General features: G+C 51.3%; 7 non-coding genes across 7 annotated transcripts; 6 read left to right on the top strand and 1 right to left on the bottom strand.

Moving 5' to 3' along the window:
- Positions 1-521: 521 nt before the first annotated feature.
- On the top strand, positions 522-593 carry TRNAD-GUC (transfer RNA aspartic acid (anticodon GUC)). Its single transcript has one exon. It is a non-coding gene; the product is annotated as a tRNA-Asp (tRNA).
- Positions 594-3,452: 2,859 nt separating this feature from the next.
- TRNAD-GUC (transfer RNA aspartic acid (anticodon GUC)) lies at positions 3,453-3,524 on the top strand. Its single transcript has one exon. It is a non-coding gene; the product is annotated as a tRNA-Asp (tRNA).
- Positions 3,525-7,790: 4,266 nt separating this feature from the next.
- Positions 7,791-7,862, top strand: TRNAD-GUC (transfer RNA aspartic acid (anticodon GUC)). The gene has a single exon. It is a non-coding gene; the product is annotated as a tRNA-Asp (tRNA).
- A 6,593-nt stretch (positions 7,863-14,455) lies between these two features.
- TRNAL-AAG (transfer RNA leucine (anticodon AAG)) lies at positions 14,456-14,537 on the bottom strand. Its single transcript has one exon. It is a non-coding gene; the product is annotated as a tRNA-Leu (tRNA).
- A 540-nt stretch (positions 14,538-15,077) lies between these two features.
- TRNAD-GUC (transfer RNA aspartic acid (anticodon GUC)) lies at positions 15,078-15,149 on the top strand. The gene has a single exon. It is a non-coding gene; the product is annotated as a tRNA-Asp (tRNA).
- Positions 15,150-16,545: 1,396 nt separating this feature from the next.
- Positions 16,546-16,617, top strand: TRNAD-GUC (transfer RNA aspartic acid (anticodon GUC)). Its single transcript has one exon. It is a non-coding gene; the product is annotated as a tRNA-Asp (tRNA).
- Positions 16,618-18,013: 1,396 nt separating this feature from the next.
- Positions 18,014-18,085, top strand: TRNAD-GUC (transfer RNA aspartic acid (anticodon GUC)). Its single transcript has one exon. It is a non-coding gene; the product is annotated as a tRNA-Asp (tRNA).
- The last annotated feature ends 4,006 nt before the right edge of the window (positions 18,086-22,091 follow it).

The following is a 22,091-nucleotide window of genomic DNA, read 5'->3' as shown; positions in this document are numbered from 1 at the left end:
GCGGAACTTGACCCGTTGCCCGGCCCGCTTTAGTGCTTTGCCTTTTCTCCTTGGAAAGTCTGGAGACAGGCAGTGGAAGGGCAGGCAAACTGTCAGGTGCGCAGAGGAGGGGAGACCATGAGGCAAGGTGGGAGATGGGGGCAAGAAGTGAGAAAAAAACTAATCGCAAGCTAGGGCAGGATTCGGAAAGTGAAGCCGAAAAGGGGCTTAGCATGCAGCCCAGGGGTTTCTTTGACTGTCCTAAGCCCACAGGGACTTTGCCGTCCTCAGCTCATGAGACTTGAGATGGGTAGCTTGATTTGCTGAGGAAATGCGGGATGACAGATTCAACTCTGGAGTCAAACATAGCCCGGAACTATCGCCTTAAACTGAGTTTTAAGCCTGGTGCCGATAAAAAGAAAGAAATTAGCCTTAGATCGGGCAAGCCGTTTGACGGGGGAAAATGAGACCCCCTAGGCCATCTAGGTGGTCGCTGGATGCTGTGCAGACATCAGCAGCTGTTCATTTCATGCCCTCACGTCTCCTCGTTAGTATAGTGGTCAGTATCCCCGCCTGTCACGCGGGAGACCGGGGTTCAATTCCCCGACGGGGAGGTTAAACCTTTTCTGGATTTTTTTTAGTTCTTGACAAATATTCTTGAAGATTAGGCTGAGTCAAGTAGGGAATGGGTGCCAAGAACTGACTCTTTAAGAAAAAAGCACCGGCAACGCTAGTCATCGTACAATATTTGTGCACAATTGCTTACATTAGGCGGCCGGTCCACTTTATTGAGTCCCCCTCAGCACCATTTAGTGCTCCTGTTGTCTGCGAAGTCCAAATTGTAACCCTGAATCAGTTCCTCTTCTGACCCTTTGTATCATGTTACATGACGAGTAATGATCACCTGTTAGCTTTATCCCTAATTATAACTCTCACTCTTTCCCTGCATCTAACCCTAGCTCTAATCCCATCATTAACCTCGGTCCGGGCACACGCGTGAACCCTTACTCTCATCTCAGCCTCTCCTGGTGATACATCACACCTGGGATCGTTTGCTCCCTGTGGGCTGTGGGAAATTTGCTACCAGCACGCCCTGGAAGTGGGGCTCATTCCGCTGCAACGGGAGGTCTTCCCAGGACGCGTCACAGCTCAACGCAAGAGCTCCTGGGTTTCGAAGGCTCTTGCAGCAAGCCTTCACAAAGCAGCAGGGAGCGCCGTTCCAGATGGGAAACTTGAGACTGGATGTCCAGAAAAGCAAGACGTCAGAAGCGAAACCTTTTTCCTGCAGGGTGTGGCATACCATCCGCTTGCTCATTGCGACAGAGGTGGCACTAATGAAGGAAGAGGTCAACGTTACGTTCTTCTTTAAAATGCAAGGCCAGGAAAAGTGGCAGCGGTGGGATTTGAACCCACGCCTCCGAAGAGACTGGAGCCTTAATCCAGCGCCTTAGACCGCTCGGCCACGCTACCTCCCTGCTAGTCGCCGAAAGCGGAACTTGACCCGTTGCCCGGCCCGCTTTAGTGCTTTGCCTTTTCTCCTTGGAAAGTCTGGAGACAGGCAGTGGAAGGGCAGGCAAACTGTCAGGTGCGCAGAGGAGGGGAGACCATGAGGCAAGGTGGGAGATGGGGGCAAGAAGTGAGAAAAAAACTAATCGCAAGCTAGGGCAGGATTCGGAAAGTGAAGCCGAAAAGGGGCTTAGCATGCAGCCCAGGGGTTTCTTTGACTGTCCTAAGCCCACAGGGACTTTGCCGTCCTCAGCTCATGAGACTTGAGATGGGTAGCTTGATTTGCTGAGGAAATGCGGGATGACAGATTCAACTCTGGAGTCAAACATAGCCCGGAACTATCGCCTTAAACTGAGTTTTAAGCCTGGTGCCGATAAAAAGAAAGAAATTAGCCTTAGATCGGGCAAGCCGTTTGACGGGGGAAAATGAGACCCCCTAGGCCATCTAGGTGGTCGCTGGATGCTGTGCAGACATCAGCAGCTGTTCATTTCATGCCCTCACGTCTCCTCGTTAGTATAGTGGTCAGTATCCCCGCCTGTCACGCGGGAGACCGGGGTTCCCCGACGGGGAGGTTAAACCTTTTCTGGATTTTTTTTAGTTCTTGACAAATATTCTTGAAGATTAGGCTGAGTCAAGTAGGGAATGGGTGCCAAGAACTGACTCTTTAAGAAAAAAGCACCGGCAACGCTAGTCATCGTACAATATTTGTGCACAATTGCTTACATTAGGCGGCCGGTCCACTTTATTGAGTCCCCCTCAGCACCATTTAGTGCTCCTGTTGTCTGCGAAGTCCAAATTGTAACCCTGAATCAGTTCCTCTTCTGACCCTTTGTATCATGTTACATGACGAGTAATGATCACCTGTTAGCTTTATCCCTAATTATAACTCTCACTCTTTCCCTGCATCTAACCCTAGCTCTAATCCCATCATTAACCTCGGTCCGGGCACACGCGTGAACCCTTACTCTCATCTCAGCCTCTCCTGGTGATACATCACACCTGGGATCGTTTGCTCCCTGTGGGCTGTGGGAAATTTGCTACCAGCACGCCCTGGAAGTGGGGCTCATTCCGCTGCAACGGGAGGTCTTCCCAGGACGCGTCACAGCTCAACGCAAGAGCTCCTGGGTTTCGAAGGCTCTTGCAGCAAGTCTTCACAAAGCAGCAGGGAGCGCCGTTCCAGATGGGAAACTTGAGACTGGATGTCCAGAAAAGCAAGACGTCAGAAGCGAAACCTTTTTCCTGCAGGGTGTGGCATACCATCCGCTTGCTCATTGCGACAGAGGTGGCACTAATGAAGGAAGAGGTCAACGTTACGTTCTTCTTTAAAATGCAAGGCCAGGAAAAGTGGCAGCGGTGGGATTTGAACCCACGCCTCCGAAGAGACTGGAGCCTTAATCCAGCGCCTTAGACCGCTCGGCCACGCTACCTCCCTGCTAGTCGCCGAAAGCGGAACTTGACCCGTTGCCCGGCCCGCTTTAGTGCTTTGCCTTTTCTCCTTGGAAAGTCTGGAGACAGGCAGTGGAAGGGCAGGCAAACTGTCAGGTGCGCAGAGGAGGGGAGACCATGAGGCAAGGTGGGAGATGGGGGCAAGAAGTGAGGAAAAAACTAATCGCAAGCTAGGGCAGGATTCGGAAAGTGAAGCCGAAAAGGGGCTTAGCATGCAGCCCAGGGGTTTCTTTGACTGTCCTAAGCCCACAGGGACTTTGCCGTCCTCAGCTCATGAGACTTGAGATGGGTAGCTTGATTTGCTGAGGAAATGCGGGATGACAGATTCAACTCTGGAGTCAAACATAGCCCGGAACTATCGCCTTAAACTGAGTTTTAAGCCTGGTGCCGATAAAAAGAAAGAAATTAGCCTTAGATCGGGCAAGCCGTTTGACGGGGGAAAATGAGACCCCCTAGGCCATCTAGGTGGTCGCTGGATGCTGTGCAGACATCAGCAGCTGTTCATTTCATGCCCTCACGTCTCCTCGTTAGTATAGTGGTCAGTATCCCCGCCTGTCACGCGGGAGACCGGGGTTCAATTCCCCGACGGGGAGGTTAAACCTTTTCTGGATTTTTTTTAGTTCTTGACAAATATTCTTGAAGATTAGGCTGAGTCAAGTAGGGAATGGGTGCCAAGAACTGACTCTTTAAGAAAAAAGCACCGGCAACGCTAGTCATCGTACAATATTTGTGCACAATTGCTTACATTAGGCGGCCGGTCCACTTTATTGAGTCCCCCTCAGCACCATTTAGTGCTCCTGTTGTCTGCGAAGTCCAAATTGTAACCCTGAATCAGTTCCTCTTCTGACCCTTTGTATCATGTTACATGACGAGTAATGATCACCTGTTAGCTTTATCCCTAATTATAACTCTCACTCTTTCCCTGCATCTAACCCTAGCTCTAATCCCATCATTAACCTCGGTCCGGGCACACGCGTGAACCCTTACTCTCATCTCAGCCTCTCCTGGTGATACATCACACCTGGGATCGTTTGCTCCCTGTGGGCTGTGGGAAATTTGCTACCAGCACGCCCTGGAAGTGGGGCTCATTCCGCTGCAACGGGAGGTCTTCCCAGGACGCGTCACAGCTCAACGCAAGAGCTCCTGGGTTTCGAAGGCTCTTGCAGCAAGCCTTCACAAAGCAGCAGGGAGCGCCGTTCCAGATGGGAAACTTGAGACTGGATGTCCAGAAAAGCAAGACGTCAGAAGCGAAACCTTTTTCCTGCAGGGTGTGGCATACCATCCGCTTGCTCATTGCGACAGAGGTGGCACTAATGAAGGAAGAGGTCAACGTTACGTTCTTCTTTAAAATGCAAGGCCAGGAAAAGTGGCAGCGGTGGGATTTGAACCCACGCCTCCGAAGAGACTGGAGCCTTAATCCAGCACCTTAGACCGCTCGGCCACGCTACCTCCCTGCTAGTCGCCGAAAGCGGAACTTGACCCGTTGCCCGGCCCGCTTTAGTGCTTTGCCTTTTCTCCTTGGAAAGTCTGGAGACAGGCAGTGGAAGGGCAGGCAAACTGTCAGGTGCGCAGAGGAGGGGAGACCATGAGGCAAGGTGGGAGATGGGGGCAAGAAGTGAGAAAAAAACTAATCGCAAGCTAGGGCAGGATTCGGAAAGTGAAGCCGAAAAGGGGCTTAGCATGCAGCCCAGGGGTTTCTTTGACTGTCCTAAGCCCACAGGGACTTTGCCGTCCTCAGCTCATGAGACTTGAGATGGGTAGCTTGATTTGCTGAGGAAATGCGGGATGACAGATTCAACTCTGGAGTCAAACATAGCCCGGAACTATCGCCTTAAACTGAGTTTTAAGCCTGGTGCCGATAAAAAGAAAGAAATTAGCCTTAGATCGGGCAAGCCGTTTGACGGGGGAAAATGAGACCCCCTAGGCCATCTAGGTGGTCGCTGGATGCTGTGCAGACATCAGCAGCTGTTCATTTCATGCCCTCACGTCTCCTCGTTAGTTCCCGACGGGGAGGTTAAACCTTTTCTGGATTTTTTTTAGTTCTTGACAAATATTCTTGAAGATTAGGCTGAGTCAAGTAGGGAATGGGTGCCAAGAACTGACTCTTTAAGAAAAAAGCACCGGCAACGCTAGTCATCGTACAATATTTGTGCACAATTGCTTACATTAGGCGGCCGGTCCACTTTATTGAGTCCCCCTCAGCACCATTTAGTGCTCCTGTTGTCTGCGAAGTCCAAATTGTAACCCTGAATCAGTTCCTCTTCTGACCCTTTGTATCATGTTACATGACGAGTAATGATCACCTGTTAGCTTTATCCCTAATTATAACTCTCACTCTTTCCCTGCATCTAACCCTAGCTCTAATCCCATCATTAACCTCGGTCCGGGCACACGCGTGAACCCTTACTCTCATCTCAGCCTCTCCTGGTGATACATCACACCTGGGATCGTTTGCTCCCTGTGGGCTGTGGGAAATTTGCTACCAGCACGCCCTGGAAGTGGGGCTCATTCCGCTGCAACGGGAGGTCTTCCCAGGACGCGTCACAGCTCAACGCAAGAGCTCCTGGGTTTCGAAGGCTCTTGCAGCAAGCCTTCACAAAGCAGCAGGGAGCGCCGTTCCAGATGGGAAACTTGAGACTGGATGTCCAGAAAAGCAAGACGTCAGAAGCGAAACCTTTTTCCTGCAGGGTGTGGCATACCATCCGCTTGCTCATTGCGACAGAGCTGGCACTAATGAAGGAAGAGGTCAACGTTACGTTCTTCTTTAAAATGCAAGGCCAGGAAAAGTGGCAGCGGTGGGATTTGAACCCACGCCTCCGAAGAGACTGGAGCCTTAATCCAGCACCTTAGACCGCTCGGCCACGCTACCTCCCTGCTAGTCGCCGAAAGCGGAACTTGACCCGTTGCCCGGCCCGCTTTAGTGCTTTGCCTTTTCTCCTTGGAAAGTCTGGAGACAGGCAGTGGAAGGGCAGGCAAACTGTCAGGTGCGCAGAGGAGGGGAGACCATGAGGCAAGGTGGGAGTTGGGGGCAAGAAGTGAGAAAAAAACTAATCGCAAGCTAGGGCAGGATTCGGAAAGTGAAGCCGAAAAGGGGCTTAGCATGCAGCCCAGGGGTTTCTTTGACTGTCCTAAGCCCACAGGGACTTTGCCGTCCTCAGCTCATGAGACTTGAGATGGGTAGCTTGATTTGCTGAGGAAATGCGGGATGACAGATTCAACTCTGGAGTCAAACATAGCCCGGAACTATCGCCTTAAACTGAGTTTTAAGCCTGGTGCCGATAAAAAGAAAGAAATTAGCCTTAGATCGGGCAAGCCGTTTGACGGGGGAAAATGAGACCCCCTAGGCCATCTAGGTGGTCGCTGGATGCTGTGCAGACATCAGCAGCTGTTCATTTCATGCCCTCACGTCTCCTCGTTAGTATAGTGGTCAGTATCCCCGCCTGTCACGCGGGAGACCGGGGAGGTTAAACCTTTTCTGGATTTTTTTTAGTTCTTGACAAATATTCTTGAAGATTAGGCTGAGTCAAGTAGGGAATGGGTGCCAAGAACTGACTCTTTAAGAAAAAAGCACCGGCAACGCTAGTCATCGTACAATATTTGTGCACAATTGCTTACATTAGGCGGCCGGTCCACTTTATTAAGTCCCCCTCAGCACCATTTAGTGCTCCTGTTGTCTGCGAAGTCCAAATTGTAACCCTGAATCAGTTCCTCTTCTGACCCTTTGTATCATGTTACATGACGAGTAATGATCACCTGTTAGCTTTATCCCTAATTATAACTCTCACTCTTTCCCTGCATCTAACCCTAGCTCTAATCCCATCATTAACCTCGGTCCGGGCACACGCGTGAACCCTTACTCTCATCTCAGCCTCTCCTGGTGATACATCACACCTGGGATCGTTTGCTCCCTGTGGGCTGTGGGAAATTTGCTACCAGCACGCCCTGGAAGTGGGGCTCATTCCGCTGCAACGGGAGGTCTTCCCAGGACGCGTCACAGCTCAACGCAAGAGCTCCTGGGTTTCGAAGGCTCTTGCAGCAAGCCTTCACAAAGCAGCAGGGAGCGCCGTTCCAGATGGGAAACTTGAGACTGGATGTCCAGAAAAGCAAGACGTCAGAAGCGAAACCTTTTTCCTGCAGGGTGTGGCATACCATCCGCTTGCTCATTGCGACAGAGGTGGCACTAATGAAGGAAGAGGTCAACGTTACGTTCTTCTTTAAAATGCAAGGCCAGGAAAAGTGGCAGCGGTGGGATTTGAACCCACGCCTCCGAAGAGACTGGAGCCTTAATCCAGCGCCTTAGACCGCTCGGCCACGCTACCTCCCTGCTAGTCGCCGAAAGCGGAACTTGACCCGTTGCCCGGCCCGCTTTAGTGCTTTGCCTTTTCTCCTTGGAAAGTCTGGAGACAGGCAGTGGAAGGGCAGGCAAACTGTCAGGTGCGCAGAGGAGGGGAGACCATGAGGCAAGGTGGGAGATGGGGGCAAGAAGTGAGAAAAAAACTAATCGCAAGCTAGGGCAGGATTCGGAAAGTGAAGCCGAAAAGGGGCTTAGCATGCAGCCCAGGGGTTTCTTTGACTGTCCTAAGCCCACAGGGACTTTGCCGTCCTCAGCTCATGAGACTTGAGATGGGTAGCTTGATTTGCTGAGGAAATGCGGGATGACAGATTCAACTCTGGAGTCAAACATAGCCCGGAACTATCGCCTTAAACTGAGTTTTAAGCCTGGTGCCGATAAAAAGAAAGAAATTAGCCTTAGATCGGGCAAGCCGTTTGACGGGGGAAAATGAGACCCCCTAGGCCATCTAGGTGGTCGCTGGATGCTGTGCAGACATCAGCAGCTGTTCATTTCATGCCCTCACGTCTCCTCGTTAGTATAGTGGTCAGTATCCCCGCCTGTCACGCGGGAGACCGGGGTTCAATTCCCCGACGGGGAGGTTAAACCTTTTCTGGATTTTTTTTAGTTCTTGACAAATATTCTTGAAGATTAGGCTGAGTCAAGTAGGGAATGGGTGCCAAGAACTGACTCTTTAAGAAAAAAGCACCGGCAACGCTAGTCATCGTACAATATTTGTGCACAATTGCTTACATTAGGCGGCCGGTCCACTTTATTGAGTCCCCCTCAGCACCATTTAGTGCTCCTGTTGTCTGCAAAGTCCAAATTGTAACCCTGAATCAGTTCCTCTTCTGACCCTTTGTATCATGTTACATGACGAGTAATGATCACCTGTTAGCTTTATCCCTAATTATAACTCTCACTCTTTCCCTGCATCTAACCCTAGCTCTAATCCCATCATTAACCTCGGTCCGGGCACACGCGTGAACCCTTACTCTCATCTCAGCCTCTCCTGGTGATACATCACACCTGGGATCGTTTGCTCCCTGTGGGCTGTGGGAAATTTGCTACCAGCACGCCCTGGAAGTGGGGCTCATTCCGCTGCAACGGGAGGTCTTCCCAGGACGCGTCACAGCTCAACGCAAGAGCTCCTGGGTTTCGAAGGCTCTTGCAGCAAGCCTTCACAAAGCAGCAGGGAGCGCCGTTCCAGATGGGAAACTTGAGACTGGATGTCCAGAAAAGCAAGACGTCAGAAGCGAAACCTTTTTCCTGCAGGGTGTGGCATACCATCCGCTTGCTCATTGCGACAGAGCTGGCACTAATGAAGGAAGAGGTCAACGTTACGTTCTTCTTTAAAATGCAAGGCCAGGAAAAGTGGCAGCGGTGGGATTTGAACCCACGCCTCCGAAGAGACTGGAGCCTTAATCCAGCACCTTAGACCGCTCGGCCACGCTACCTCCCTGCTAGTCGCCGAAAGCGGAACTTGACCCGTTGCCCGGCCCGCTTTAGTGCTTTGCCTTTTCTCCTTGGAAAGTCTGGAGACAGGCAGTGGAAGGGCAGGCAAACTGTCAGGTGCGCAGAGGAGGGGAGACCATGAGGCAAGGTGGGAGTTGGGGGCAAGAAGTGAGAAAAAAACTAATCGCAAGCTAGGGCAGGATTCGGAAAGTGAAGCCGAAAAGGGGCTTAGCATGCAGCCCAGGGGTTTCTTTGACTGTCCTAAGCCCACAGGGACTTTGCCGTCCTCAGCTCATGAGACTTGAGATGGGTAGCTTGATTTGCTGAGGAAATGCGGGATGACAGATTCAACTCTGGAGTCAAACATAGCCCGGAACTATCGCCTTAAACTGAGTTTTAAGCCTGGTGCCGATAAAAAGAAAGAAATTAGCCTTAGATCGGGCAAGCCGTTTGACGGGGGAAAATGAGACCCCCTAGGCCATCTAGGTGGTCGCTGGATGCTGTGCAGACATCAGCAGCTGTTCATTTCATGCCCTCACGTCTCCTCGTTAGTATAGTGGTCAGTATCCCCGCCTGTCACGCGGGAGACCGGGGAGGTTAAACCTTTTCTGGATTTTTTTTAGTTCTTGACAAATATTCTTGAAGATTAGGCTGAGTCAAGTAGGGAATGGGTGCCAAGAACTGACTCTTTAAGAAAAAAGCACCGGCAACGCTAGTCATCGTACAATATTTGTGCACAATTGCTTACATTAGGCGGCCGGTCCACTTTATTGAGTCCCCCTCAGCACCATTTAGTGCTCCTGTTGTCTGCGAAGTCCAAATTGTAACCCTGAATCAGTTCCTCTTCTGACCCTTTGTATCATGTTACATGACGAGTAATGATCACCTGTTAGCTTTATCCCTAATTATAACTCTCACTCTTTCCCTGCATCTAACCCTAGCTCTAATCCCATCATTAACCTCGGTCCGGGCACACGCGTGAACCCTTACTCTCATCTCAGCCTCTCCTGGTGATACATCACACCTGGGATCGTTTGCTCCCTGTGGGCTGTGGGAAATTTGCTACCAGCACGCCCTGGAAGTGGGGCTCATTCCGCTGCAACGGGAGGTCTTCCCAGGACGCGTCACAGCTCAACGCAAGAGCTCCTGGGTTTCGAAGGCTCTTGCAGCAAGCCTTCACAAAGCAGCAGGGAGCGCCGTTCCAGATGGGAAACTTGAGACTGGATGTCCAGAAAAGCAAGACGTCAGAAGCGAAACCTTTTTCCTGCAGGGTGTGGCATACCATCCGCTTGCTCATTGCGACAGAGGTGGCACTAATGAAGGAAGAGGTCAACGTTACGTTCTTCTTTAAAATGCAAGGCCAGGAAAAGTGGCAGCGGTGGGATTTGAACCCACGCCTCCGAAGAGACTGGAGCCTTAATCCAGCGCCTTAGACCGCTCGGCCACGCTACCTCCCTGCTAGTCGCCGAAAGCGGAACTTGACCCGTTGCCCGGCCCGCTTTAGTGCTTTGCCTTTTCTCCTTGGAAAGTCTGGAGACAGGCAGTGGAAGGGCAGGCAAACTGTCAGGTGCGCAGAGGAGGGGAGACCATGAGGCAAGGTGGGAGATGGGGGCAAGAAGTGAGAAAAAAACTAATCGCAAGCTAGGGCAGGATTCGGAAAGTGAAGCCGAAAAGGGGCTTAGCATGCAGCCCAGGGGTTTCTTTGACTGTCCTAAGCCCACAGGGACTTTGCCGTCCTCAGCTCATGAGACTTGAGATGGGTAGCTTGATTTGCTGAGGAAATGCGGGATGACAGATTCAACTCTGGAGTCAAACATAGCCCGGAACTATCGCCTTAAACTGAGTTTTAAGCCTGGTGCCGATAAAAAGAAAGAAATTAGCCTTAGATCGGGCAAGCCGTTTGACGGGGGAAAATGAGACCCCCTAGGCCATCTAGGTGGTCGCTGGATGCTGTGCAGACATCAGCAGCTGTTCATTTCATGCCCTCACGTCTCCTCGTTAGTATAGTGGTCAGTATCCCCGCCTGTCACGCGGGATTCCCCGACGGGGAGGTTAAACCTTTTCTGGATTTTTTTTAGTTCTTGACAAATATTCTTGAAGATTAGGCTGAGTCAAGTAGGGAATGGGTGCCAAGAACTGACTCTTTAAGAAAAAAGCACCGGCAACGCTAGTCATCGTACAATATTTGTGCACAATTGCTTACATTAGGCGGCCGGTCCACTTTATTGAGTCCCCCTCAGCACCATTTAGTGCTCCTGTTGTCTGCGAAGTCCAAATTGTAACCCTGAATCAGTTCCTCTTCTGACCCTTTGTATCATGTTACATGACGAGTAATGATCACCTGTTAGCTTTATCCCTAATTATAACTCTCACTCTTTCCCTGCATCTAACCCTAGCTCTAATCCCATCATTAACCTCGGTCCGGGCACACGCGTGAACCCTTACTCTCATCTCAGCCTCTCCTGGTGATACATCACACCTGGGATCGTTTGCTCCCTGTGGGCTGTGGGAAATTTGCTACCAGCACGCCCTGGAAGTGGGGCTCATTCCGCTGCAACGGGAGGTCTTCCCAGGACGCGTCACAGCTCAACGCAAGAGCTCCTGGGTTTCGAAGGCTCTTGCAGCAAGCCTTCACAAAGCAGCAGGGAGCGCCGTTCCAGATGGGAAACTTGAGACTGGATGTCCAGAAAAGCAAGACGTCAGAAGCGAAACCTTTTTCCTGCAGGGTGTGGCATACCATCCGCTTGCTCATTGCGACAGAGGTGGCACTAATGAAGGAAGAGGTCAACGTTACGTTCTTCTTTAAAATGCAAGGCCAGGAAAAGTGGCAGCGGTGGGATTTGAACCCACGCCTCCGAAGAGACTGGAGCCTTAATCCAGCGCCTTAGACCGCTCGGCCACGCTACCTCCCTGCTAGTCGCCGAAAGCGGAACTTGACCCGTTGCCCGGCCCGCTTTAGTGCTTTGCCTTTTCTCCTTGGAAAGTCTGGAGACAGGCAGTGGAAGGGCAGGCAAACTGTCAGGTGCGCAGAGGAGGGGAGACCATGAGGCAAGGTGGGAGATGGGGGCAAGAAGTGAGAAAAAAACTAATCGCAAGCTAGGGCAGGATTCGGAAAGTGAAGCCGAAAAGGGGCTTAGCATGCAGCCCAGGGGTTTCTTTGACTGTCCTAAGCCCACAGGGACTTTGCCGTCCTCAGCTCATGAGACTTGAGATGGGTAGCTTGATTTGCTGAGGAAATGCGGGATGACAGATTCAACTCTGGAGTCAAACATAGCCCGGAACTATCGCCTTAAACTGAGTTTTAAGCCTGGTGCCGATAAAAAGAAAGAAATTAGCCTTAGATCGGGCAAGCCGTTTGACGGGGGAAAATGAGACCCCCTAGGCCATCTAGGTGGTCGCTGGATGCTGTGCAGACATCAGCAGCTGTTCATTTCATGCCCTCACGTCTCCTCGTTAGTATAGTGGTCAGTATCCCCGAGACCGGGGTTCAATTCCCCGACGGGGAGGTTAAACCTTTTCTGGATTTTTTTTAGTTCTTGACAAATATTCTTGAAGATTAGGCTGAGTCAAGTAGGGAATGGGTGCCAAGAACTGACTCTTTAAGAAAAAAGCACCGGCAACGCTAGTCATCGTACAATATTTGTGCACAATTGCTTACATTAGGCGGCCGGTCCACTTTATTGAGTCCCCCTCAGCACCATTTAGTGCTCCTGTTGTCTGCGAAGTCCAAATTGTAACCCTGAATCAGTTCCTCTTCTGACCCTTTGTATCATGTTACATGACGAGTAATGATCACCTGTTAGCTTTATCCCTAATTATAACTCTCACTCTTTCCCTGCATCTAACCCTAGCTCTAATCCCATCATTAACCTCGGTCCGGGCACACGCGTGAACCCTTACTCTCATCTCAGCCTCTCCTGGTGATACATCACACCTGGGATCGTTTGCTCCCTGTGGGCTGTGGGAAATTTGCTACCAGCACGCCCTGGAAGTGGGGCTCATTCCGCTGCAACGGGAGGTCTTCCCAGGACGCGTCACAGCTCAACGCAAGAGCTCCTGGGTTTCGAAGGCTCTTGCAGCAAGCCTTCACAAAGCAGCAGGGAGCGCCGTTCCAGATGGGAAACTTGAGACTGGATGTCCAGAAAAGCAAGACGTCAGAAGCGAAACCTTTTTCCTGCAGGGTGTGGCATACCATCCGCTTGCTCATTGCGACAGAGCTGGCACTAATGAAGGAAGAGGTCAACGTTACGTTCTTCTTTAAAATGCAAGGCCAGGAAAAGTGGCAGCGGTGGGATTTGAACCCACGCCTCCGAAGAGACTGGAGCCTTAATCCAGCACCTTAGACCGCTCGGCCACGCTACCTCCCTGCTAGTCGCCGAAAGCGGAACTTGACCCGTTGCCCGGCCCGCTTTAGTGCTTTGCCTTTTCTCCTTGGAAAGTCTGGAGACAGGCAGTGGAAGGGCAGGCAAACTGTCAGGTGCGCAGAGGAGGGGAGACCATGAGGCAAGGTGGGAGTTGGGGGCAAGAAGTGAGAAAAAAACTAATCGCAAGCTAGGGCAGGATTCGGAAAGTGAAGCCGAAAAGGGGCTTAGCATGCAGCCCAGGGGTTTCTTTGACTGTCCTAAGCCCACAGGGACTTTGCCGTCCTCAGCTCATGAGACTTGAGATGGGTAGCTTGATTTGCTGAGGAAATGCGGGATGACAGATTCAACTCTGGAGTCAAACATAGCCCGGAACTATCGCCTTAAACTGAGTTTTAAGCCTGGTGCCGATAAAAAGAAAGAAATTAGCCTTAGATCGGGCAAGCCGTTTGACGGGGGAAAATGAGACCCCCTAGGCCATCTAGGTGGTCGCTGGATGCTGTGCAGACATCAGCAGCTGTTCATTTCATGCCCTCACGTCTCCTCGTTAGTATAGTGGTCAGTATCCCCGCCTGTCACGCGGGAGACCGGCCCCGACGGGGAGGTTAAACCTTTTCTGGATTTTTTTTAGTTCTTGACAAATATTCTTGAAGATTAGGCTGAGTCAAGTAGGGAATGGGTGCCAAGAACTGACTCTTTAAGAAAAAAGCACCGGCAACGCTAGTCATCGTACAATATTTGTGCACAATTGCTTACATTAGGCGGCCGGTCCACTTTATTGAGTCCCCCTCAGCACCATTTAGTGCTCCTGTTGTCTGCGAAGTCCAAATTGTAACCCTGAATCAGTTCCTCTTCTGACCCTTTGTATCATGTTACATGACGAGTAATGATCACCTGTTAGCTTTATCCCTAATTATAACTCTCACTCTTTCCCTGCATCTAACCCTAGCTCTAATCCCATCATTAACCTCGGTCCGGGCACACGCGTGAACCCTTACTCTCATCTCAGCCTCTCCTGGTGATACATCACACCTGGGATCGTTTGCTCCCTGTGGGCTGTGGGAAATTTGCTACCAGCACGCCCTGGAAGTGGGGCTCATTCCGCTGCAACGGGAGGTCTTCCCAGGACGCGTCACAGCTCAACGCAAGAGCTCCTGGGTTTCGAAGGCTCTTGCAGCAAGTCTTCACAAAGCAGCAGGGAGCGCCGTTCCAGATGGGAAACTTGAGACTGGATGTCCAGAAAAGCAAGACGTCAGAAGCGAAACCTTTTTCCTGCAGGGTGTGGCATACCATCCGCTTGCTCATTGCGACAGAGGTGGCACTAATGAAGGAAGAGGTCAACGTTACGTTCTTCTTTAAAATGCAAGGCCAGGAAAAGTGGCAGCGGTGGGATTTGAACCCACGCCTCCAAAGAGACTGGAGCCTTAATCCAGCGCCTTAGACCGCTCGGCCACGCTACCTCCCTGCTAGTCGCCGAAAGCGGAACTTGACCCGTTGCCCGGCCCGCTTTAGTGCTTTGCCTTTTCTCCTTGGAAAGTCTGGAGACAGGCAGTGGAAGGGCAGGCAAACTGTCAGGTGCGCAGAGGAGGGGAGACCATGAGGCAAGGTGGGAGATGGGGGCAAGAAGTGAGAAAAAAACTAATCGCAAGCTAGGGCAGGATTCGGAAAGTGAAGCCGAAAAGGGGCTTAGCATGCAGCCCAGGGGTTTCTTTGACTGTCCTAAGCCCACAGGGACTTTGCCGTCCTCAGCTCATGAGACTTGAGATGGGTAGCTTGATTTGCTGAGGAAATGCGGGATGACAGATTCAACTCTGGAGTCAAACATAGCCCGGAACTATCGCCTTAAACTGAGTTTTAAGCCTGGTGCCGATAAAAAGAAAGAAATTAGCCTTAGATCGGGCAAGCCGTTTGACGGGGGAAAATGAGACCCCCTAGGCCATCTAGGTGGTCGCTGGATGCTGTGCAGACATCAGCAGCTGTTCATTTCATGCCCTCACGTCTCCTCGTTAGTATAGTGGTCAGTATCCCCGCCTGTCACGCGGGAGACCGGGGTTCAATTCCCCGACGGGGAGGTTAAACCTTTTCTGGATTTTTTTTAGTTCTTGACAAATATTCTTGAAGATTAGGCTGAGTCAAGTAGGGAATGGGTGCCAAGAACTGACTCTTTAAGAAAAAAGCACCGGCAACGCTAGTCATCGTACAATATTTGTGCACAATTGCTTACATTAGGCGGCCGGTCCACTTTATTGAGTCCCCCTCAGCACCATTTAGTGCTCCTGTTGTCTGCGAAGTCCAAATTGTAACCCTGAATCAGTTCCTCTTCTGACCCTTTGTATCATGTTACATGACGAGTAATGATCACCTGTTAGCTTTATCCCTAATTATAACTCTCACTCTTTCCCTGCATCTAACCCTAGCTCTAATCCCATCATTAACCTCGGTCCGGGCACACGCGTGAACCCTTACTCTCATCTCAGCCTCTCCTGGTGATACATCACACCTGGGATCGTTTGCTCCCTGTGGGCTGTGGGAAATTTGCTACCAGCACGCCCTGGAAGTGGGGCTCATTCCGCTGCAACGGGAGGTCTTCCCAGGACGCGTCACAGCTCAACGCAAGAGCTCCTGGGTTTCGAAGGCTCTTGCAGCAAGCCTTCACAAAGCAGCAGGGAGCGCCGTTCCAGATGGGAAACTTGAGACTGGATGTCCAGAAAAGCAAGACGTCAGAAGCGAAACCTTTTTCCTGCAGGGTGTGGCATACCATCCGCTTGCTCATTGCGACAGAGGTGGCACTAATGAAGGAAGAGGTCAACGTTACGTTCTTCTTTAAAATGCAAGGCCAGGAAAAGTGGCAGCGGTGGGATTTGAACCCACGCCTCCGAAGAGACTGGAGCCTTAATCCAGCGCCTTAGACCGCTCGGCCACGCTACCTCCCTGCTAGTCGCCGAAAGCGGAACTTGACCCGTTGCCCGGCCCGCTTTAGTGCTTTGCCTTTTCTCCTTGGAAAGTCTGGAGACAGGCAGTGGAAGGGCAGGCAAACTGTCAGGTGCGCAGAGGAGGGGAGACCATGAGGCAAGGTGGGAGATGGGGGCAAGAAGTGAGAAAAAAACTAATCGCAAGCTAGGGCAGGATTCGGAAAGTGAAGCCGAAAAGGGGCTTAGCATGCAGCCCAGGGGTTTCTTTGACTGTCCTAAGCCCACAGGGACTTTGCCGTCCTCAGCTCATGAGACTTGAGATGGGTAGCTTGATTTGCTGAGGAAATGCGGGATGACAGATTCAACTCTGGAGTCAAACATAGCCCGGAACTATCGCCTTAAACTGAGTTTTAAGCCTGGTGCCGATAAAAAGAAAGAAATTAGCCTTAGATCGGGCAAGCCGTTTGACGGGGGAAAATGAGACCCCCTAGGCCATCTAGGTGGTCGCTGGATGCTGTGCAGACATCAGCAGCTGTTCATTTCATGCCCTCACGTCTCCTCGTTAGTATAGTGGTCAGTATCCCCGCCTGTCACGCGGGAGACCGGGGTTCAATTCCCCGACGGGGAGGTTAAACCTTTTCTGGATTTTTTTTAGTTCTTGACAAATATTCTTGAAGATTAGGCTGAGTCAAGTAGGGAATGGGTGCCAAGAACTGACTCTTTAAGAAAAAAGCACCGGCAACGCTAGTCATCGTACAATATTTGTGCACAATTGCTTACATTAGGCGGCCGGTCCACTTTATTGAGTCCCCCTCAGCACCATTTAGTGCTCCTGTTGTCTGCGAAGTCCAAATTGTAACCCTGAATCAGTTCCTCTTCTGACCCTTTGTATCATGTTACATGACGAGTAATGATCACCTGTTAGCTTTATCCCTAATTATAACTCTCACTCTTTCCCTGCATCTAACCCTAGCTCTAATCCCATCATTAACCTCGGTCCGGGCACACGCGTGAACCCTTACTCTCATCTCAGCCTCTCCTGGTGATACATCACACCTGGGATCGTTTGCTCCCTGTGGGCTGTGGGAAATTTGCTACCAGCACGCCCTGGAAGTGGGGCTCATTCCGCTGCAACGGGAGGTCTTCCCAGGACGCGTCACAGCTCAACGCAAGAGCTCCTGGGTTTCGAAGGCTCTTGCAGCAAGCCTTCACAAAGCAGCAGGGAGCGCCGTTCCAGATGGGAAACTTGAGACTGGATGTCCAGAAAAGCAAGACGTCAGAAGCGAAACCTTTTTCCTGCAGGGTGTGGCATACCATCCGCTTGCTCATTGCGACAGAGGTGGCACTAATGAAGGAAGAGGTCAACGTTACGTTCTTCTTTAAAATGCAAGGCCAGGAAAAGTGGCAGCGGTGGGATTTGAACCCACGCCTCCGAAGAGACTGGAGCCTTAATCCAGCGCCTTAGACCGCTCGGCCACGCTACCTCCCTGCTAGTCGCCGAAAGCGGAACTTGACCCGTTGCCCGGCCCGCTTTAGTGCTTTGCCTTTTCTCCTTGGAAAGTCTGGAGACAGGCAGTGGAAGGGCAGGCAAACTGTCAGGTGCGCAGAGGAGGGGAGACCATGAGGCAAGGTGGGAGATGGGGGCAAGAAGTGAGAAAAAAACTAATCGCAAGCTAGGGCAGGATTCGGAAAGTGAAGCCGAAAAGGGGCTTAGCATGCAGCCCAGGGGTTTCTTTGACTGTCCTAAGCCCACAGGGACTTTGCCGTCCTCAGCTCATGAGACTTGAGATGGGTAGCTTGATTTGCTGAGGAAATGCGGGATGACAGATTCAACTCTGGAGTCAAACATAGCCCGGAACTATCGCCTTAAACTGAGTTTTAAGCCTGGTGCCGATAAAAAGAAAGAAATTAGCCTTAGATCGGGCAAGCCGTTTGACGGGGGAAAATGAGACCCCCTAGGCCATCTAGGTGGTCGCTGGATGCTGTGCAGACATCAGCAGCTGTTCATTTCATGCCCTCACGTCTCCTCGTTAGTATAGTGGTCAGTATCCCCGCCTGTCACGCGGGAGACCGGGGTTCAATTCCCCGACGGGGAGGTTAAACCTTTTCTGGATTTTTTTTAGTTCTTGACAAATATTCTTGAAGATTAGGCTGAGTCAAGTAGGGAATGGGTGCCAAGAACTGACTCTTTAAGAAAAAAGCACCGCCAACGCTAGTCATCGTACAATATTTGTGCACAATTGCTTACATTAGGCGGCCGGTCCACTTTATTGAGTCCCCCTCAGCACCATTTAGTGCTCCTGTTGTCTGCGAAGTCCAAATTGTAACCCTGAATCAGTTCCTCTTCTGACCCTTTGTATCATGTTACATGACGAGTAATGATCACCTGTTAGCTTTATCCCTAATTATAACTCTCACTCTTTCCCTGCATCTAACCCTAGCTCTAATCCCATCATTAACCTCGGTCCGGGCACACGCGTGAACCCTTACTCTCATCTCAGCCTCTCCTGGTGATACATCACACCTGGGATCGTTTGCTCCCTGTGGGCTGTGGGAAATTTGCTACCAGCACGCCCTGGAAGTGGGGCTCATTCCGCTGCAACGGGAGGTCTTCCCAGGACGCGTCACAGCTCAACGCAAGAGCTCCTGGGTTTCGAAGGCTCTTGCAGCAAGCCTTCACAAAGCAGCAGGGAGCGCCGTTCCAGATGGGAAACTTGAGACTGGATGTCCAGAAAAGCAAGACGTCAGAAGCGAAACCTTTTTCCTGCAGGGTGTGGCATACCATCCGCTTGCTCATTGCGACAGAGGTGGCACTAATGAAGGAAGAGGTCAACGTTACGTTCTTCTTTAAAATGCAAGGCCAGGAAAAGTGGCAGCGGTGGGATTTGAACCCACGCCTCCGAAGAGACTGGAGCCTTAATCCAGCGCCTTAGACCGCTCGGCCACGCTACCTCCCTGCTAGTCGCCGAAAGCGGAACTTGACCCGTTGCCCGGCCCGCTTTAGTGCTTTGCCTTTTCTCCTTGGAAAGTCTGGAGACAGGCAGTGGAAGGGCAGGCAAACTGTCAGGTGCGCAGAGGAGGGGAGACCATGAGGCAAGGTGGGAGATGGGGGCAAGAAGTGAGAAAAAAACTAATCGCAAGCTAGGGCAGGATTCGGAAAGTGAAGCCGAAAAGGGGCTTAGCATGCAGCCCAGGGGTTTCTTTGACTGTCCTAAGCCCACAGGGACTTTGCCGTCCTCAGCTCATGAGACTTGAGATGGGTAGCTTGATTTGCTGAGGAAATGCGGGATGACAGATTCAACTCTGGAGTCAAACATAGCCCGGAACTATCGCCTTAAACTGAGTTTTAAGCCTGGTGCCGATAAAAAGAAAGAAATTAGCCTTAGATCGGGCAAGCCGTTTGACGGGGGAAAATGAGACCCCCTAGGCCATCTAGGTGGTCGCTGGATGCTGTGCAGACATCAGCAGCTGTTCATTTCATGCCCTCACGTCTCCTCGTTAGTATAGTGGTCAGTATCCCCGCCTGTCACGCGGGAGACCGGGGTTCCCCGACGGGGAGGTTAAACCTTTTCTGGATTTTTTTTAGTTCTTGACAAATATTCTTGAAGATTAGGCTGAGTCAAGTAGGGAATGGGTGCCAAGAACTGACTCTTTAAGAAAAAAGCACCGGCAACGCTAGTCATCGTACAATATTTGTGCACAATTGCTTACATTAGGCGGCCGGTCCACTTTATTGAGTCCCCCTCAGCACCATTTAGTGCTCCTGTTGTCTGCGAAGTCCAAATTGTAACCCTGAATCAGTTCCTCTTCTGACCCTTTGTATCATGTTACATGACGAGTAATGATCACCTGTTAGCTTTATCCCTAATTATAACTCTCACTCTTTCCCTGCATCTAACCCTAGCTCTAATCCCATCATTAACCTCGGTCCGGGCACACGCGTGAACCCTTACTCTCATCTCAGCCTCTCCTGGTGATACATCACACCTGGGATCGTTTGCTCCCTGTGGGCTGTGGGAAATTTGCTACCAGCACGCCCTGGAAGTGGGGCTCATTCCGCTGCAACGGGAGGTCTTCCCAGGACGCGTCACAGCTCAACGCAAGAGCTCCTGGGTTTCGAAGGCTCTTGCAGCAAGTCTTCACAAAGCAGCAGGGAGCGCCGTTCCAGATGGGAAACTTGAGACTGGATGTCCAGAAAAGCAAGACGTCAGAAGCGAAACCTTTTTCCTGCAGGGTGTGGCATACCATCCGCTTGCTCATTGCGACAGAGGTGGCACTAATGAAGGAAGAGGTCAACGTTACGTTCTTCTTTAAAATGCAAGGCCAGGAAAAGTGGCAGCGGTGGGATTTGAACCCACGCCTCCGAAGAGACTGGAGCCTTAATCCAGCGCCTTAGACCGCTCGGCCACGCTACCTCCCTGCTAGTCGCCGAAAGCGGAACTTGACCCGTTGCCCGGCCCGCTTTAGTGCTTTGCCTTTTCTCCTTGGAAAGTCTGGAGACAGGCAGTGGAAGGGCAGGCAAACTGTCAGGTGCGCAGAGGAGGGGAGACCATGAGGCAAGGTGGGAGATGGGGGCAAGAAGTGAGGAAAAAACTAATCGCAAGCTAGGGCAGGATTCGGAAAGTGAAGCCGAAAAGGGGCTTAGCATGCAGCCCAGGGGTTTCTTTGACTGTCCTAAGCCCACAGGGACTTTGCCGTCCTCAGCTCATGAGACTTGAGATGGGTAGCTTGATTTGCTGAGGAAATGCGGGATGACAGATTCAACTCTGGAGTCAAACATAGCCCGGAACTATCGCCTTAAACTGAGTTTTAAGCCTGGTGCCGATAAAAAGAAAGAAATTAGCCTTAGATCGGGCAAGCCGTTTGACGGGGGAAAATGAGACCCCCTAGGCCATCTAGGTGGTCGCTGGATGCTGTGCAGACATCAGCAGCTGTTCATTTCATGCCCTCACGTCTCCTCGTTAGTATAGTGGTCAGTAATTCCCCGACGGGGAGGTTAAACCTTTTCTGGATTTTTTTTAGTTCTTGACAAATATTCTTGAAGATTAGGCTGAGTCAAGTAGGGAATGGGTGCCAAGAACTGACTCTTTAAGAAAAAAGCACCGGCAACGCTAGTCATCGTACAATATTTGTGCACAATTGCTTACATTAGGCGGCCGGTCCACTTTATTGAGTCCCCCTCAGCACCATTTAGTGCTCCTGTTGTCTGCGAAGTCCAAATTGTAACCCTGAATCAGTTCCTCTTCTGACCCTTTGTATCATGTTACATGACGAGTAATGATCACCTGTTAGCTTTATCCCTAATTATAACTCTCACTCTTTCCCTGCATCTAACCCTAGCTCTAATCCCATCATTAACCTCGGTCCGGGCACACGCGTGAACCCTTACTCTCATCTCAGCCTCTCCTGGTGATACATCACACCTGGGATCGTTTGCTCCCTGTGGGCTGTGGGAAATTTGCTACCAGCACGCCCTGGAAGTGGGGCTCATTCCGCTGCAACGGGAGGTCTTCCCAGGACGCGTCACAGCTCAACGCAAGAGCTCCTGGGTTTCGAAGGCTCTTGCAGCAAGCCTTCACAAAGCAGCAGGGAGCGCCGTTCCAGATGGGAAACTTGAGACTGGATGTCCAGAAAAGCAAGACGTCAGAAGCGAAACCTTTTTCCTGCAGGGTGTGGCATACCATCCGCTTGCTCATTGCGACAGAGGTGGCACTAATGAAGGAAGAGGTCAACGTTACGTTCTTCTTTAAAATGCAAGGCCAGGAAAAGTGGCAGCGGTGGGATTTGAACCCACGCCTCCGAAGAGACTGGAGCCTTAATCCAGCACCTTAGACCGCTCGGCCACGCTACCTCCCTGCTAGTCGCCGAAAGCGGAACTTGACCCGTTGCCCGGCCCGCTTTAGTGCTTTGCCTTTTCTCCTTGGAAAGTCTGGAGACAGGCAGTGGAAGGGCAGGCAAACTGTCAGGTGCGCAGAGGAGGGGAGACCATGAGGCAAGGTGGGAGATGGGGGCAAGAAGTGAGAAAAAAACTAATCGCAAGCTAGGGCAGGATTCGGAAAGTGAAGCCGAAAAGGGGCTTAGCATGCAGCCCAGGGGTTTCTT

The sequence above is a fragment of the Ambystoma mexicanum genome, unplaced genomic scaffold (assembly GCF_040938575.1).
Source record: "Ambystoma mexicanum isolate Mex_15411 unplaced genomic scaffold, UKY_AmexF1_1 Mex_scaf20, whole genome shotgun sequence".
NCBI classification, from domain to species: Eukaryota; Metazoa; Chordata; class Amphibia; order Caudata; family Ambystomatidae; genus Ambystoma; species Ambystoma mexicanum.
Note: the sequence above shows the minus strand (reverse complement) of the source record. Positions and strands in the feature narration are given on the sequence as shown.